The sequence below is a fragment of the Artemia franciscana genome, chromosome 17, assembly GCF_032884065.1.
Source record: "Artemia franciscana chromosome 17, ASM3288406v1, whole genome shotgun sequence".
NCBI classification, from domain to species: Eukaryota; Metazoa; Arthropoda; class Branchiopoda; order Anostraca; family Artemiidae; genus Artemia; species Artemia franciscana.
Genome location: NC_088879.1, coordinates 7969197 through 7987817, shown reverse-complemented (window position 1 = coordinate 7987817; position 18621 = coordinate 7969197). Strand labels below are relative to the sequence as shown.

Below are 18621 nucleotides of genomic sequence, written 5' to 3'. Positions count from 1 at the left end.
ATCCACACCAAAGGCTACTCCTACATTGACTGTGTCTCCCTCGACTACTCGCAAAACAATTTTTCCAGTCGCAACTGCAGGATAAGTCTCAGGACGACTTTTCAAGGACAAATTTTTTCGATGAGAATGTTTCAAGGACAAAATTATTAACTGTTATTAATCACCAAGAATTATTTACGTTTCAAGGACAAATTTTCTGGGTCGAGTTTTTTTTTAGAACAGTTAATGTTGGGTTTATTTTATAACGTGACATGTTCTCTGGATCCATGCCCGTACTCTTAAGTGGGTTTCACGTGCGTGTCTAGCTAGAATCTCATGTTTAAGACACCTGTCTGGTTAGAAATCAATGTCAAGGTAACTGCCGTTCACAAGTAAAATTTAGTGCTTAGCTAAAACTACAAATTTAATTTTAGAGTCGTCCTTTATAACCAATCAACAGCTTTTTCTGGCAAAACTTTCAAAATTACAATTAATGTTTTTATTATTACTAAGATAATGGATGAGACCAACCAAACAATTACCCTATAGTATAGTAGTTATACTAAGAAAAATACAAGGGAGCAAGGAGATTTTAGACATCCTGAAATGCCTGAAATTTCAGAGACTGACATAAAATCTTTGGATGTTTTGGAAGACGACCTGACCTGAATAGAAGGGTTCGCTAATATTTCAGCCTCAAGTGTCTTCGTGATATTCTGAGTTTTCAGCAGGACAGTAGGAGTAGCAATATTTTTGTGGAAAATATCGCAGGCATACAGTGAAATTGCAACTTTATTTTCTAGGATTTTTTTTTTTATCAGTATTTTCCTGACATTTTACATTCCTTTGTCTTTACTCAGACCACTGATGGAGGAATAAAATTTGGCACACATACAGTGGTGTCAATTCTAGGGGGTGGGGATGTTCCCCCCCTTAGATTTTGGCACCTCTCTTGAATTTAAAAAAATACCTTTTTGAGGGTTTTCCTTGATAAATGCATGTTTTTGCTATTTTAGTCGCCATATCTTCCTCTTTGGTTGTATTTTTGGAAGAAAAAAATCTATTAGGCCGTACACCAAGCATATATAGCTCTCAATAAAGAAACGAAAACAAGACAAATAATTAAACTGAGCTAATAATTGTTAAGAGAGTTTTCCAACTTTCAAAAATCGTATACACCGTCTGATGCATGCCATGCGTGGCAGAATGATGTAAGGTGTGGTTAAAGGGTGCCAATCCATGGCCGAAAGTATACCACATGGGTTGGAAGAAGTGGTGCCTTAACTTGCATACCAGTCCCAATCTGACTTAATACCCTGTATGCTTTTATCGGTTTAGTAAGCCCTGTATATACAAAAAAGCCAATACAATCCCTGAGCCTATAATGATTTTATACTAGGTAAAGTAAAGCTAAGTACTATAAGCACTAAGCAGTCTTAAGTAAAGCGCTTCTAAAGAAAAGCACTCTAAAATACCCAATAAAACTGAAATGTGCATCTCTATTTTTGTACTTGTAGTTGTGTATAAAATGCTGTTTCGAACGGGTGATGGGATCTTAATGAAATTTAAGCTTTGGAAGGATATCTTGTCTCAGAGCTCTTATTTTAAATCCCGACCAGATGCGGTGACATTGGAGGGAGTTGGGGGGGGACCTAAAATCTTGGAAAACGCTTAGAATGGAGGGATCGGTTTGAAACTTGGTGGGAAAAATAAGCAGAAGTCCTAGATACGTGATTGACATAACCGTAACAGATTTGCTCTGTTTGGGGGAGTTGGGGGGGGGGGGTTAATTCTGAAAATTAGAAAAAATGAGGTATTTTTAACTGCAGAATTCCCTCGGGGGAAAAAATGGTCAGGCTTGTATCACGAGTAACAAGCAATAGTTGGAGTAAATTTTGTAGCAAATGGGAAATCCCTTGTAAGTGGATGTCAAGAAAAACTGAACAATAAATAAAAAAAGTTATAAATTACGATGAATATGTATTCCAAATCTGCTTTTATTTTAAATATTTAAGATAAAAAGACAGTATTCCCAATAGTTTGTATTTTCTTTAAAGAAAATACAAGTAACTTTAGTAAATACAAGTACTTTATTCCCAGGATAAAGCAGGGGAAGCTACTTGAGGAAGAGTTAGAAAGGGGGGATACCTTTCCTTTAATGCTGAAGATAATCAAAATAAAGATTTTTCTCTTCTTTCGATCTACTTATAATTCTATATAGGAAAACTAGTCAGCCGAATTCAATTTTTCCTTATTTTGCTGGCTTTTATCACCTTTTACCATGGAATGCCTCAACTTTGATATTTCTTATAAATAAAACGGGAACTTGTAAATTATTTTTTTTTCTTTAAAGGAAATACCAACTATTTGGAAGACTAGAAAGGGAGTTAAGCCCCTAGGGGGAAAGCAAGGGGTTCCTTGCCTTGCCTGGTGAACCCGTCCTTCAGAGTTTCTTGACCCCTATCGTCTTAGGTTTCTATAAAATATCGTGTTTTGGTTATTTCATTGAGAAATACCTTTTTTTTTAGTATTTTCGCTGAATATCGAAGAATAAAAAATTCCTAGATTTAAATAAATTAATTTTACCCCAGCCCCCACCAGCTTTTGTGAATTAGAACCAAAAATAGCTTTCCCCTAATGCAAAAGTACACCAAAGCCCACAATTTCTGCTTATTTATCGGATAAAAAAAACAAAAAAAAACTAGTACAGCCTTTTTCCTAGGTTACCCCCTTTCCATGATTTAAAATTCTGGTATGTTCCCTGTAAGAAGAAGAATCAGTAATTTTTACAAGAGAATAAATAAAAAACAAGTTTTTTTTTTTTAACTGAAAGTAAGAAGCGACATTAAAACTTAAAACGAACAGAAATTACTACGTATATGTAAGGGGATTTTCCTCCTCAACACCCCACTCTTTACGCTAAAGTTTGACTCTTTCTTTTAACTCTACTTTTTAAAACAGTAAAAAACTTTAGCGTAAAGAGCAAGGCCTTAAGGAGGAAAATCCCCTTACATATACGGAGTAATTTCTGTTCGTTTTAAGTTTTAATATCGCTCCTTACTTTCAGTTAAAAAAACTTGTTTTTTTATTTAATTTCTGAATGTTTTTGAATTAATGCATGTTTTGATTTTGGCTCTCCGCACATAAGTAATTAAAACAAAATTTGCATATTAATTTTTTTTTTTGCCTAAATGGCTTTCTCATAGTTTTAATCGGAAAATTTTGAGAAAAAAAGAAGTGGGGAAAGGCCTAGTTGCCCTCCAATTTTTCGATTACTTAAAAGGCAATTAGAACTTTTAATTAACGTTTTTAATTAACTTTTACGAACGTTTTCATTAGTAAAAAATATACGTAACTTACGAATTAACTTACGTTACGAACTTCTATACTCGTATGTTTTTATTACGTATATGAGGGCGATTACCCCCTCGTCAATACATCGCTCTTTACATTAAAGCTTAAATTTTGTCCCAATTCCTTAACAATGACCCCTGAATCACAAAGGCCGTAGAATAAATAGTTGAAATTACTAAAAATACGTTAGCATAAAGAGCGAGGTATTACGAAGAGGTGAACCCCTCATATGCGTAATAATTTCTGTTTGTTTATTTTTATTTCATTGTTTTTTTAAATAATGCTAGAAATCCTGCGCTCCCTTCAGTGAAATTCTCTTCCCCCATGGCAAATTCCTCCATGGAAAGATCCTCCCACGTAACCCCCTCCTCAACTTCTCCCCCCTCCAAATAAAAAAAAATCCCCTGAAAACGTCTGTACACTTCCCAATAACCATTACTATATGTAAACACTGGTCAAAGTTTGTAACTTGTAGCCCCTCCAACGGGACTCTGGGGATGTCCCCAAAGACATGAATATTAGGTTTTTCGACTATGGTGAATAAAATGGCTGTCTCAGAATTTTGATCCGGTGACATTGGGAAAAAATGAGCGTGGGAGGGGGCCTAGCTGCCCTCCATTTTTTTGTCTCTTAAAAAGGGCACTAGAACTTTTAATTCCTGTTAGAACGAGCCCTCTTGCAACATTCAAGGACCACTGGGTCGATACGATCACCCCTGGGAAAAAAAACAAAAAAACAAACAAATAAACACGCACCCGTGGTCTTCTGGCAAAAAATACCAATATCCACATTTTTGTAGATAGGAGCTTGAAACTTCTACAGTGGCGTTCTCTGATACGCTGAATGCGATGGTGTGATTTTCGGTAAGATTCTATGGATTTTAGGGAGTGTTTCCCCCTATTTTCTAAAATAAGGCAAATTTTTTTCAGGCTGGTAACTTTTGATGGGTAATACTAAACCTGATGAAACCTATATATTTAAAATCAGCATTAAAATACAATTCCTTTGCTGTAACTATTGGTATCAAAATTCCATTTTTTTAGAATTTCGGTTATTATTGAGCCGGGTCGCTCCTTACGAGACCGGGTTCCTTACCACGAACTGTCTGATACTAAAAAAAAAAAACAACTTTATCCCCTTCAATTGCCGTGCACTTAATTATTACATTTGAGGGAAAAAATACCTGAAAGACGAAATCTTGCTTCCCTGAAGCTTTGCGTGACACGTAACTTTTCGTGAAGCATGTCAAGGATATAAGGAGAAAAATGGTATTCACTAATAGAGTTGAAGAACGAATCTAAAATAAAGTAAACAAGACATCATTGGTAATTAGGAGCCGTCAGTCGATCCCATAAAAGCCATGGTCAAAACTAAGGCCTTATCAAGGATTTTGCTTGGGGGGGGGGCATTAAAAAACTTTAAAACCGCATAAAGGTTTGTTCGAATGGATTTTGTTAGGTTTTTACGAGTTGGACAAAAAATTTAGAGGTGGGAGGGGAACGAACCCTCTACCCCCTGGTTGCGGCCTTGTACACAAAAAAAGAATTTTGGAACGTAAGTAATGAGTTTTCAGTAAAAAGAAACGATAGTGCCCCACTTTTCGAATTATTAACTAATAAAAATGGGCTGTTTTGTAGCCTAGTTTTGTGGAAATGGATTTGAAGTCTCAAATTTTTTTCATGCCACTGTAATTTATTATTTGAGCCACTTCATCACAAGCACTTTCATCTTAGACATTTTTATCTCAAGGTTTTTAATGTAAACTCCTTTTTTTAAGTCGTAGAGATTTGTTTTCTGTAAAATCGATAAATATTTTATGGCAATGCAAGTTATCGTTACGAAACACGAATTAATTTTAAGGGAATTGGGAACTTCTTGGGAGGGTGTAAAGAGATATGAAGGAGGAGCTTGTGTAACTGTATTGGTGTCAGGCCAGTTGGTGCAACAGTGAGTATTGATTTTGCCTTCCATTATTAGAGCCGTAATAACAATGACATGTTAAGAAGTAAATTTTCTTCCCCTTTGAAAACCTGTTATTTCCCACGTCATTGAGCAATATACAATTTTGTTCGTTTTTAGTTTCTAGTTTTATAGTTAGCTTTGAGATAGTAGTTGTTTTGACAGCCAAGACAATTAGATAGATTGCAGCTTGTTTAAAAACGGCAACTCAATTTGCCATTTATGGCCAAATATGGCAACTATGGTAGGTGGCTCCAAGGCTAAATGTATTCTAAAAAAGGAGAATATTCAATTGATAAATTATTTTTAATTATGCAGTAGGCGCTTTGACCGCATAGAGGGTCGAAAAAAAAAGAAAAAAAAGACTTGGAGTAACATTGAATGACGGGACAATCAGTCAAAGCTTATGCAAAGTGTGGATTTCCACCCAACAACAATGAATCTTAGACAAGGTTCTGACAGGAGTAAAATTCCGCTTCATCCGGCGGATTTCATATTTAAGAAGTAAAAATAAAATAAATACAAGTTTTTTTGTATGGACGCTTTTACACCTAAGGCAGGGTGGTGAACGTGGTCCACACGTCTCATTTGCGTAACTTCACAGTATCACTATTTTGGTACCATAATCATGATAGTCATACTTACTCTCTTGAGTTCTTAATTTTTCAAAGAAAACAGTATATAAGTCTATTTAATGAAATAAAAATGGAAGATTTTACTAGAAATAGTTGCATGCTAAGTCCTAAATTGAGAAGTATTAATGTGTTTATGTGATATTTTATTAGTCATCATGCACATGGATGATCATTTGATCATTATTACAACGGAGTGGTGCGGATTGAGGAGATGATGAGATTGATGAGATGATGCAGATTGCAAATTGATGAAGTAGAGACTGGTAATAACTCCAGTCCCATGTCTTTTTGTTCTATTTAGATGAAACAAAATCTGATGACAGCATTAAGTATTAATTTAATATCATTAATTAAATTTAAATATTAATTAAATTTAAAATTAATATCGTCTTGTAGTATTAATTAGCCTTAGTAGGGACGGATCTAGACCTGTCGGTGCCCTGGGCAAGAATGGAATTTGGTGCCTTCTGGTCAACAAACCTATTTTGGATATCATAATCATGGTTATTTTGATTCTATAAATAATGTATTTTGTATATTTAGTTAATTATTTTACTATTATTAATATATTTCTTATTATTTAAATCATAATATTTAAAACAATGTTCAAGAAAAACTCTTTGGCATAATACTTGCGAGGAGAACCAGTTTTTTTTCAAAGTGTCCCTTTTATAATTATACTTTAATTATCACAGGCTGGTATTACAAAATACCATAAATTGGTAAAGACGTAAAAGCGACTTTTGATCTATAGCATAATGTTGATGTGGAAAAATTGAAGTATTTTTTCCCTAAACATTATATTTTTAATTGACCTGACTCGGCAGATGTAATCAGTGAAACTCAAATAAGATTTTCCATCTCGGGCAGAAAGGTGGCGAGGAAAATTGGAAGTATTATTATTTTATTTTCGAAGTAACTCCTTTTATAAATATGTTTAATTGCCGTAAGTGGGTATAAAGAATTGTCAAAGGTCGGTAAAAAGACAAATAGAATTTGAATCACGCCCAAAAAGTTTTTTTCTAAGGCAAAATACTGGTGAGGAGACTGAAGTTTAGTGTATTTGAAATATTTTTGTTATACCATCATATTTTTAATTGCCATAAGCTGGTAGAACAAATTGTCACAAGTTGATAAAAATGCAAATTCGATTAGGGTCACTAAGTTTCATCCAAGGCAAAATGTCGTCAAGGACACATTGGATTATATTTTTGCTAATTTTACCACTTTTATTATTAATTTTCAATTGCCATGATCAGTCAACAACTAAAACACTCGGAATTTATCAACTACCTGAGCTTATTGTAGTCAAAAGTGTTTTTTATTGAATTTTGACATTCAGTCTGCAACTAAGAAACTCTGAATTTACTTACTAGCTGAATTCGTTGTATCCAAAAGTGCTTTTTATTAATAATTGAATACCAATTAAGTCACCAATTATGTTTTTATTGTATCATTTCCATCATAGGGCTGTCATATCATTGCTTAACATATATATGACTTTATTAGTTTTAACTTTATGCATACCCCGATACTAAACAATACTTTTTAAAAGGCTTTATTGTATCATTTCCCTCATAGGGCTGTTAAATCATCGCTTAACATATATAGGACTTTATTAATTTTGATTTTATGCATACTCCAACACTAAACAGTAAAAAGGCTTTATTGTACCATTTTCCGCATAGGGCTGCCGTATCATCGCTTAAAGTATACGACTTCAATAAGTTCGACTTTATGCATGCCCAATGCTAAACAATACTTTTCAGAAGGCTTTATTGTATTATTTCCCTCATATGGGGTGTCGTACCATCGCTTAAAATATATACGACTTTATTAATTTTGAATTTATCCATAACACAATATTAAGCATTACTTTTCAAAAGGCTTCTTCCGTCATAGGGCTGTCATATCATTGCTTAACATATATATGACTTTATTAGTTTTAACTTTACGCATACCCCGAAACTAAACAATACTTTTCAAAAGGCTTTATTGTATCATTTCCCGCATAGGGCTGTCGTATCATCGCTTAAGTATATACGACTTCATTAAGATCGACTTTATGCATACCCCAATACTGAACAATACTTTTCAGAAGGCTTTATTGTATCATTTCCCTCATATGGGGTGTCATATCATCACTTAAAGTACATACGACTTCATCAATTTTGACTTTATGCATACCCCAATACTAAGCAATACTTTTTAAAAATTCAAGTCCCAAAAAATTCTAAGTAAAAGACGAAAAAATATCACTACAAATATTATTTTTGTAATAGTAAAAATCATGACTAACATATCTATATCATTTTTATTCCGTATTTCGAAAATATCACAAGCGAATTTCTTTTGTTAAAGTATATTTTGTGTCATTTTAAGACGTGCAAAAAAAGTTGAAAAACATTTCTAAGTATAAAAAAGTAGAAAAAAGGGGGGAAGTTGGAGGAGGGGTATTGGGGACCCCATTGAGGTGGGGCATGGATGATCATAAGTTCTGTAAAAAAAAGTGTCAATATAATTGCTCATTCCCATAAATATGATGATACAAATCTTTATACTATGCCTATGTTAAGATATGCTGTCAAGTAAATTTCAATACTATATAATAAATTCTATTAGTCCAATTAGAAATCAAATAAAAAGACTTACTAAAATGGCTATTCTTCTTATTCAGTGAAGGTTGAAAACATGTTAAGAACAGAAAATATCATTTTCTGACAGGAATATGTAGGTCATTCCCTGGGCCTACTTTGCAATGAGGTTTATAGTATATGCATGAGGTTTAGGGTATTAAAGCCTCAGGGGTCTTAGTTCTGGACCCATCTTTAGCATATTATTAAAGGGACATTTCCGGAGTGATCGACAAACCAATATGAGATTAAGCCTGACTCAAATGAAAGAATGCTAAAGATAATTTTTCAGGCTGAATCGTCCAAAAGTGATTTTACAGGGAGGGGGGATTCTTAGCGAGGGTGGACTTGACTGGAGGGAATTTAAAAGAGGGAAGGTTTATTTGACATTGGATAAAATTTCAACGAAGAAACTTTTCGTGAAAGGGAGTGTTTCCCCCTCCATATATGTAGGGTTACCCCCTCCTTAATACAATGCTTTTTGCACTAAAGTTTGACTGTTCGTCTCAATTTTTTAAGAGCGTTTTAAAACGCGAGGGCCGTTCAATTAGACTAGGAAGCTATTAAAAGTGCTAAAACCTCAGCGTAAAGAGCAAGGTAATAAAGAGGGGATATTCCTTCATATACTGAATATTTTTTATTCGTTTTAAGTTTTAGTGCTGTTCCTTACTTTAAGTTAAAAAAGCTTGTTTTTTTATATTTAATTCAAAAAAGAAAATCCAATTGCCTATTGCTTGCGGATAGTATTTTTTATTGGTAAGTAAGCAAACATTTTTCAGGGAGGCAAATTTTCTCTGGGGGAATTTTCAGTGGGGGATGTAAGGGATGCCCCCTCTTAAATGCTTCGTTCTTTATGCTAAAGCATGAGTTTGTCTCCCAATCCTTTACGAACAACAAGTGAAATACCAGGCTCGTTAAATTAGGATAAGAAGCTTTTTAAAAATTCTAAATAACGTTAGCGTGAAGAGCGAGGTATTGTGGAGGGGGTGTCTTTCTCATATACGTAATAAGTTCTGTTCGTTTAAGTTTTAATTTTTATCCTTACTTTCGGTTGAAGAAATCTGCTTTTTTGTTTAATCACTCAATAGCACAAACAATTCTCGAGGGAAAACATTGAAATGCTGCTGATTTTGAATAGCCGGAAATAGCCAGTAGTTTTTTTTTTTTTTTTTTATCTGGAGGCCTAGCCCGAGTAACTTTAAATGTAGATTTTTTTTGTAAGCATTTATGTCATTGAAGCTTGTTTTTATATTATTTAATGTTTAGAAAAAATGTGCAGAATACTCTTTAATTATAATTTTTCTTTTGAACTTTGGCAAAAAGAAGAGTTAAATAATTTGATAAAAAAAAATGATCGCAGATACCGAAATCGATGTTACAAATATAAAAAGTTAAAAAATCGTTAGATCTTTCAATCAAATTATTGCCCGAAACTTCCAATTTGACGCGAAACATCTGATCATAAAACTCATCTATAATGGATTTGAAACAAAACAGTGGTACAATTTGATTGCGTGAGCTAAGATTGCTCGTATTGCATAAATCTGCAATTTAGATTGCAGAGGCAGCTAGATTGCTTCTGCATACACCTTGTCAATGTAGCATTAACTAGTGATGAGAGGGTAGAATGTGACGCAAATTATGCAAAAAAGGTGCAAAATTTTCCTCAGGCTCTTACTATAACTGAAGTAAGATACTCTGATATGCTGAACCTGATTATGTGATTTTTTAAAGATCACTTGAATTTTGGGAGGTGTTTTCTTCCTTTTTTAAGAAAGGGACAATTTTTCTCAGGCTCGCAAATTTTGATAGGTTCCATTAAACTAGATGAGCTTTATATATTTTGAATCAGTATCATTTCCATTTTTTTTTTCATGCAATTCTTTCGCCAGTCTCCCTGCCGGGGATGTTATGTGAATAGTTTTAAGTATGTTTAGTCAAAGAATAAAACAACTTGAACTTGAGAACTATTGTTATCAAAACTGTTGTCCTGCATGAGAGTTGGGTAAGTCCAGTTCTCCTTCGTTTGCGTCAATCCACCAAATATTAGGGAGGGGCGAAATATATTTTTCAAAATCTAGGGGGGCATTAATCGCTTTTTTTTTAATTTTTCAAATAAAGATAGGGTACCAGAAAAAAGTATTTTTCGGTAAAAATATCTTAGAAAAAGGGGGAATGGGTGAAAATAAGCAACAAATAAACTACCAACACGCAGTACCAAAAAGCCTATTGATTGACATTGACAGTATTTGCGTTTATAACAATTTATGGTAGTTTTTGATACTAACTTAACTATATTAATAACATAATTAAAGCATCTAAACATAGTTAGAGCATAATTATTTTAGTTTTAATTATAATGTGTTAAAGGTAATTATTTGGTTAAAAAAACTGAAGAGAAAAACAAAACAAAAAAGAAAAAGAAAATAACTGCTTTCCTACTTTAGCAATTAAGATAAATAAGCACTTGAAAAATGTCTTGATCCTCTTCACCTATTCAATCACCTAGGATATATAATATAAAGTAATATAGGAATATATTAATGTATTCCTATATTAGGAATTATATTGGAATATACATAATTCCTTATCCAACGGCTTATATAAGAATATAAGCCGTCGTAAAATTACAAGCAAAAGCACCTCAAATCTAATGAAATATTCTTAAGTAATCACCTCCCATATTATGTTTGGTTTAAACACAATTATATTACGTTAAATTATAGCATAATTAAAACACAATTAAAAACATATTAAAAGGGGATACTTAGGAAAATATAAAACTTCAATGTCTCTTCGCCAACATTCTGCCTTAGATTGAAACTTTTCCGCAGTGAGCCAAATCCTATTTGTGTTTCTACCAACTTGTTCCACAGAAACTTCAGTCCTGGAGACAAAATTCTTCAACTTAGTTCTAGCGCTTTTTTTCCAAAATTATTCTAGTGCTCAACTTCTGTAAATGGATTTCTGTTATATTCACTATAAGTGAATTATTTAATTTTTGGAATTTAAAAAAATATTGAGTCTACTTATTTACAAATAATTTTAGTTTCAGTGATAAACATTTTATCTGCACACGTCGAATTACCGACATTGATAAGGAATAGCTGATAAGACTCATTTAGAAGCACTTAACCTAAAAAAATTTACTTAAATCTAGAAAAGTTATCTTTCTTAAGATTAGTGTTATATTACCGTGAGAAGTGTACTACTTGTAACAAGATCTAGAGGTTAAGCAACGGTACTGCACAAAGGATAACAGAAAGTAAAAGGATGGTTCATGTCAAAGATCAACACAGAGGTAATGAGTTAAAGTCATTCAAGTGATATTTTGTTTTAATTTTTTCTTTAAATAAATAAATTAGAAAACCAGACTGCATTACTTCTAATTAAAATGGCAGATTGAGCGTGGAAAGATTTTGGTAAAGTTGTAGTTTAAAACATCATTTAGTTATTGTGGAAGGGAATGTATTACTGATTGCCTATTTATAGCCTACTCTTTAAAAATTCAATAATTAGTTCTGGGGCACATTACATTTTGAGTCTTGGGCTAAAAGGGATCAAAATAGGTCATATTTAGTAAAGGTTTAAAAATGTGTTACTAGAAAAATCTGGCAAGTGGAAAAAATTACCGTTTGTAGCTTATTCTCAATTGGTAATTATTATTTTCCTTAGTCATAATAGTAAAATGTTATTTTGAAAACAATTTTGGAGAATTTAAAAAAAGCAACAGTCCCCTTAAAAATGACGTGAGTTTTGTCGTGACGACATGTTTGGGGGGTTTCAGGCTTCTTTTTTTCAACCCTGCTAGATGTTTTCGAAACAACATTTTACTATTAAGACTACGAAAATAATGTTTACGACTTGTGAATGAGCTAAAAATGGCAATTTTTTCTAACTAGTCAGTTTTTTGGAAACATTCAAATATTTTGGTTACTAGTGATCGTTTAATCTTTTGGGGCCCTATTAAAAGCTCAAAACGTAATTTGCTCCAAAAGCCTTTCTATGTAAATGCCCCTACATCAGAGGCGGGCTACCTCTAGGATCTATTTCTCTCAGAAAAACCCATCAAGGAAAACTGCTAAATGTGCCTATGCTAATGTGATTTTTGAGGCTTCCAGTACCTCTTCTTCATGAAAAGACCTATTCCTCTCTCCTCTAACTAATAACCAGTTAGGTGAAAGAAATGGTGCTATTAAGAAACAATATTGTACGGGATAAAAAGTAAAGGAACGTTTTGTGTCAAAGATCAACGTTAGGCCAACGTTAACCAGTTAGGTGAAAGAAATGGTGCTATTAAGAAACAATATTGTACGGGATAAAAAGTAAACGAACGTTTTGTGTCAAAGATCAACGTTAGGCCAACGTTAACCAGTTAGGTGAAAGAAATGGTGCTATTAAGAAACAATATTGTACGGGATAAAAAGTAAACGAACGTTTTGTGTCAAAGATCAACGTTAGGCCAACGTTAACCAGTTAGGTGAAAGAAACGGTGCTATTAAGAAACAATATTGTACGGGATAAAAAGTAAAAGAACGTTTTGTGTCAAAGATCAACGTTAGGCCAACGTTAACCAGTTAGGTGAAAGAAATGGTGCTATTAAGAAACAATATTGTACGGGATAAAAAGTAAACGAACGTTTTGTGTCAAAGATCAACGTTAGGCCAACGTTAACCAGTTAGGTGAAAGAAATGGTGCTATTAAGAAACAATATTGTACGGGATAAAAAGTAAAGGAACGTTTTGTGTCAAAGATCAACGTTAGGCCAACGTTAACCAGTTAGGTGAAAGAAATGGTGCTATTAAGAAACAATATTGTACGGGATAAAAAGTAAAGGAACGTTTTGTGTCAAAGATCAACGTTAGGCCAACGTTAACCAGTTAGGTGAAAGAAATGGTGCTATTAAGAAACAATATTCTACGGGATAAAAAGTAAACGAACGTTTTTGTGTCAAAGATCAACGAAGAAGTACAGAGTTGAAATTATTACAGTAGAGTCCTCATTTTAGTTGCTTTAATGTATCAAGCAGGAAGCTGTCGGTACATTATTACTGCGTCTAGGGGGAGCCAATCACGAAAATGCAGGTGGAGGGGAATAAAGTATATCTTTCAAAACTTTTTAAAGGGGCAATTGCTGATCTTCAATTTTTTCAATGAAAATACCAAAAAAATAATTTAATAATGAAAATACTAAATAAAAGTATTTCACGAATTCTGATGGGAGGGGGCAAACATCATAAGAGGATAAATTGTCTTTAGCCCAATTACCCCTGGTTGGCACCCTTGGTAGATTCACACCTTCGTCTTTTTTTTATACTTCTGGGGTACGTTAAGCTTTATTAAGAGTTTACGACTCGCTTAGGTAGCAAGCGGCAAGCGAAGGTGTTCACAGAGTAAGGTAAAGGGGGGGGGTTGATTTTATTGTGGATGGATAGACGAATATATGGGGATACATATGTACCTCTGGAATGGGGCGGGTAGTTTATCAAACTGCAGGAAGTCATAAAAATTATCAAAAAATATGATAAAGATTTCAGAATTAGGCAAAATTTTATCAAAAAAGAGGTAGCTAGGAAATATATGTAATAAATATGAAAAGCTCTAAAGTTTACTGGAGGACATCTTTCTCTTGTCAGGGTACCAACCTGGGGGCGAGATCTGTCGTTTTCTCGCAACCTTTTGCTCTAAACGAGAAGTTCGGTTTTGTGTCCGGATATCCATTTTTCAAGTAGCCTTTATCTTCTTCAATACTTTTAAAACAGAATTTGTCTCGAGAGGTCACGAACGATTCAATATCCCCATTGAAAAATGCCACAAATTGAAACATAAATAAAAGGGAAAGGTTTTTTGAATAAAAAGGGAAATAAAAGGGGGGTTGTAAATGAAAGGGAGGGAGGTAAATTAATAAAAGGGGAATGTCAGAAACCCGTATAAAACACTAGCAGCCTCCTCATCTCCCACCATCTCCTGTGCTACGACGTTTATACTTGCGCACACTGTGGGTGATTGATCGCCACTCCAACGTCTCAAGAGATACTCCTACAGCTTACCAGTAATTTCTTACGTTTTTTTCTAAGTAATGTGTTATTTATGTATTTATTATTATTTTTGTGTAATTCGAGCCTTCTTTTCAATGCTGGATTTATATTTCATATTTGTGTTCAGTCTCTTTTCATTTCCCTGTTTCCTCCTTAGAGAAATGAGTTTATCTCTCAGTATCCCTCAGTCTCGAGTCCGTCATGAGAAAGTATTCAAAAGGTGTTTTTTCCTTCTTATCTAGTCTTTAAAAGGATTTTTCTTTTTCAAGAAATTCATCATATGACGAAATAATATCAAAAGAAATAAATACAATAGTTTTTTCTCTTATTTTTAATTTTTGGTTAACTGAATTTATTTTAGTATTAGTTTTATTATTTTTAATATTATTCATATTATTACTTTTATATATTTATGTTATTTTTCTTATAATTTATTTATTCTATTAATTTATTTAATTATCTGTTCTACTGAATTTTTGATAGAAACAGAACTTTATTACAAATATACAAAAAAAAAGAAGATACGATTCAAGAACTTTAAACAAGTCAGATAAAGCCAGCCCTAAGATGAATTTATTTTGACAAACATGTTAAAATGGACTTCTAAAAGGGAAATGTTTTTACTTACAAAATTTTTGAAATAAATAATTTTTTTTACTACCTGAAAAATATAAATATACCATGATTGCCTCACGCTGTCATTTTTAGACTAAAAAAGTTCAGTTTTTATGGCACTTGGTATTAACCAAGTGACATATAGCAGTCGCCAATTCTGTCGGTCTGTCGGTCTGTCTGTCGGTCTGTCTGTCGGTCTGTCTGTCGGTCTGTCTGTCGGTCCCGGTTTTGCTACTTTAGGCACTTCCAGGTAAGCTAGGACGATGAAATTTGGCAAGCGTATCAGGGACCGGACCAGATTAAATTAGAAATAGTCGTTTTCCCGATTTGACCATCTGGGGGGGAGTGGGGGCCCGGTTAATTCGCAAAAAATAGAAAAAATGAAGTATTTTTAACTTATCAGCGGGTATTTGGATCTTAATGAAATTTCATGTTTGGAATGATATTGTGTCTTAGAGCTCTTATTTTTAATCCCGACCGGATCTGATGACATTGGCGGGAGTTGGAGGGGGAAAACCTAAAGTCCCGGTTTTGCTACTTTAGGCACTTCCAGGTAAGCTAGGACGATGAAATTTGGCAAGCGTATCAGGGACCGGACCAGATTAAATTAGAAATAGTCGTTTTCCCGATTTGACCATCTGGGGGGGGGGGGGGGGGGAGAAGGGGCCGGTTAATTCGGAAAAATAGAAAAAATGAAGTATTTTTAACTTATGAGCGGGTGATTGAATCTTAATGAAATTTGATGTTTGGAATGATATTGTGTCTCAGAGCTCTTATTTTAAATCCCGACTGGGTCTGATGACATTGGGGGGAGTTGGAGGGGGGAAACCTAAAATCTTGGAAAACACTTAGAGTAGAGGGATCGGGATGAAACTTGATGGGAAAAATAAGCGCAAGTCCCAGATACATGATTGACATAATCGGAACTTATTTGCTCTCTTTGGGGTAGTTGGGAGGGGGGGAGTAAGTCTTAAAAATTAGAAAAATGAGGTATTTTCAACTTACGAACGGGTGATCGGATCTCAATGAAATTTGATGTTTAGAAGGATATCGTGTCTTAGAGCTCTTATTTTAAATCCCGACCGGATCTGGTGATGGGGGCGGGGAGTTGGGAGGGGGAAACCTAAAACTTGGAAAACACTTAGAGTGGAGGGATCGGGATGAAACATGGTGGGAAAAATAAACACAAGTCCTAGATAGATGATTGACATAAACGGAACGGATCCGCTCTCTTTTGGGTAGTTGGGGGGGGGGGGGGTTAATTCTGAAAAATTAGAAAAAATGAGGTATTTTTAACTTACGAATGGGTGATTGGATCTCCATGAAATTTGATTTTTAGAAGGATATCGTGGCTCAAAGCTCTTATTTTAAATCCTGACCGGATCTGGTGACATTGGGGGAAGTTTGGGGTGGGGAGACCTAAAATGATGGGAAACCCTTAGATTGGAAGGATTGGGATGAAACTTGGTTGGAAAAATAAGCAAAAGTCTTGCATACGTAATTTACATAATTGGAACGGATCCGCTCAATTGCGGGGGGGGGGGGTAATTCTGAAAAATAAGAAAAATAACGTATTTTTAACTTACGAAGGAGTGATCGGATCTTCATGAAACTTCATATTTAGAAGGACCTCGTAACTCTGATATCTTATTTTAAATCTCAACCGGATCAAACGTAATTGGGGGGGGGGCAGTTGGGGGGACCGGAAATCTTAGAAAATACTTAAAGCGGTGAGATCAGGATGAAACTGGATGGGAAGAATAGAAACCTGTCTAAGATACGTGACTGACATAACTGGACCGGATCTGCTCTCTTTGGTGGAATTGGGAGGGGGGAGGTAATTTTGAAAATTGAGGTATTTGTAACTTACGAAAGGGTGACCAGATCTTAATGAAATTTGATATTTAGAAGGATCTTGTGCTATAAAGTTTAACTTTAGGTTCTGACCTTCTCACAAGTGCCAAATGAGCTCTTGGCTCTTGGCTCTTCCGACCTCGTCCAAATGAGCTCTTGGCTCTTCCGACCTCGTACCATATGAGCTCTCGGCTCTTCCGACCTCGTCACAAGTGCCATATGAGCTCTTAGCTCTTGTTTCTATATAGCAAGATTTCTTTTCTTTTATAATGTATTTGAAGATAGTAGTTGGTTGTATTTTTTAACATTTTCATATCACTCTTTGCATCCTTTAGTAAGTTTTTACAGGACTTTTTGGTAATTTTTTTTGGTAAGTACTATCGTGTCTTGTTTTAACTTAGTGATTACTTAGATTCTTGTCCCAGGGAGTGTGGTGGTCACATTTTCCCTAGGGAATATTTACCGTACAGTTTGACTATTCTGTGAAAATGACCATCAGAAATTTCTTATCAGACGTCTTGGGCGGGGTATTGGGGGCTAAGGAGTGTGCCAGGAAGTAAAAAAGGCATTGGTGGGAAATTGGTTCCCCTACAATAGCTTTCAATCCTTCAAAAGGGCATTGGAATTTCCAAATTCCTATTGGATGAGCCCTTTTTCAAATTTCTACGACCACACCTTCCATATGGAAATGTTATCAGGAAAAAATAATAAATAACATAGAAAATGCATTTGTGGCTCATGGCACTTTACCTAGGCGTCACTAGAGCATTACCTTTGCTGTTCTGTTTTACAGTTTTTTTTGAAATTTTTTGTGTCAGAAAAGTAAATATTTTCATATTTCGCTCTAACGTAGCGTTTCATGCTTTCTTATAAACATGGTCCCTCTTGTAGAACTTCATGTCGCAACCACGGCCACATCCATTTCAATCAACCAACAGCTACAGTATTAAGTGATTTTCTGAGGATTTTTTTTTTTTTCTTTGAAGAAATTTTCATTGAAGATCCTCTTAAACAGAGTTAAATAAAAGGGTTTTAAATGGAGACCTGGTCATTTGCAGATATAACAAAATGTTTTTAATTTGAGAAAAGTTGAAATAGCTAGGACAGGTTCTGCAGATGAAGGATGATCTATTGCCAAAATCGTCCTTGTCGCCAACCTTCAAGAGCCAAACAAAAAGCAGGTCATCCCCGAATGGGTGAGGGGCAGGATTTCTTAAGGAAGGATTTAAGGGAAATAGCAACCTCTTAAAAGGCTGCCAAGAGGAAGGATTTAAATAGATAGGGATAGAGGAGGAACGTGCATAGCTGTGTAGGGCTCAGACAGCTTGCGGGTATGGTGAGTTGTTAGCAGGAGCAGTAGTTTTTCTTTTCTATTACTTAGCCTGAAAATTTTTCGAATTTATATTGAGAACAGAACAAAAATGGAAAATAATTTATCTTATGATTGTTGGTAAAGCTTACAAAATAATCAGATAAGAATTAAATTCAAGTTTATAACACAGATAAAAGGAACATCTGCTCACGTTTTTTCTCTCCCTTTTTTGTTATACCATCA

The 18621-nt window shown here is 34.5% G+C and overlaps 1 protein-coding gene across 7 annotated transcripts in view; it reads left to right on the top strand.

Moving 5' to 3' along the window:
- The window catches only part of LOC136037778 (rho GTPase-activating protein 45-like), a 242982-nt gene that overhangs the window by 43750 nt on the left and 180611 nt on the right, over nucleotides 1-18621 (top strand). For 3 of the 7 annotated variants that reach the window (XM_065720602.1, XM_065720599.1, XM_065720600.1), the window contains exon 3: nucleotides 11610-11861. The exons of 3 other annotated variants lie outside the window; for them this stretch is intronic. The gene's annotated coding sequence lies outside the window, so the exon portion shown is untranslated. Of the gene's footprint in view, nucleotides 1-11417; nucleotides 11862-18621 lie in introns of those variants that run through there. One more of the 7 variants, XM_065720601.1, reaches the window with a different exon arrangement.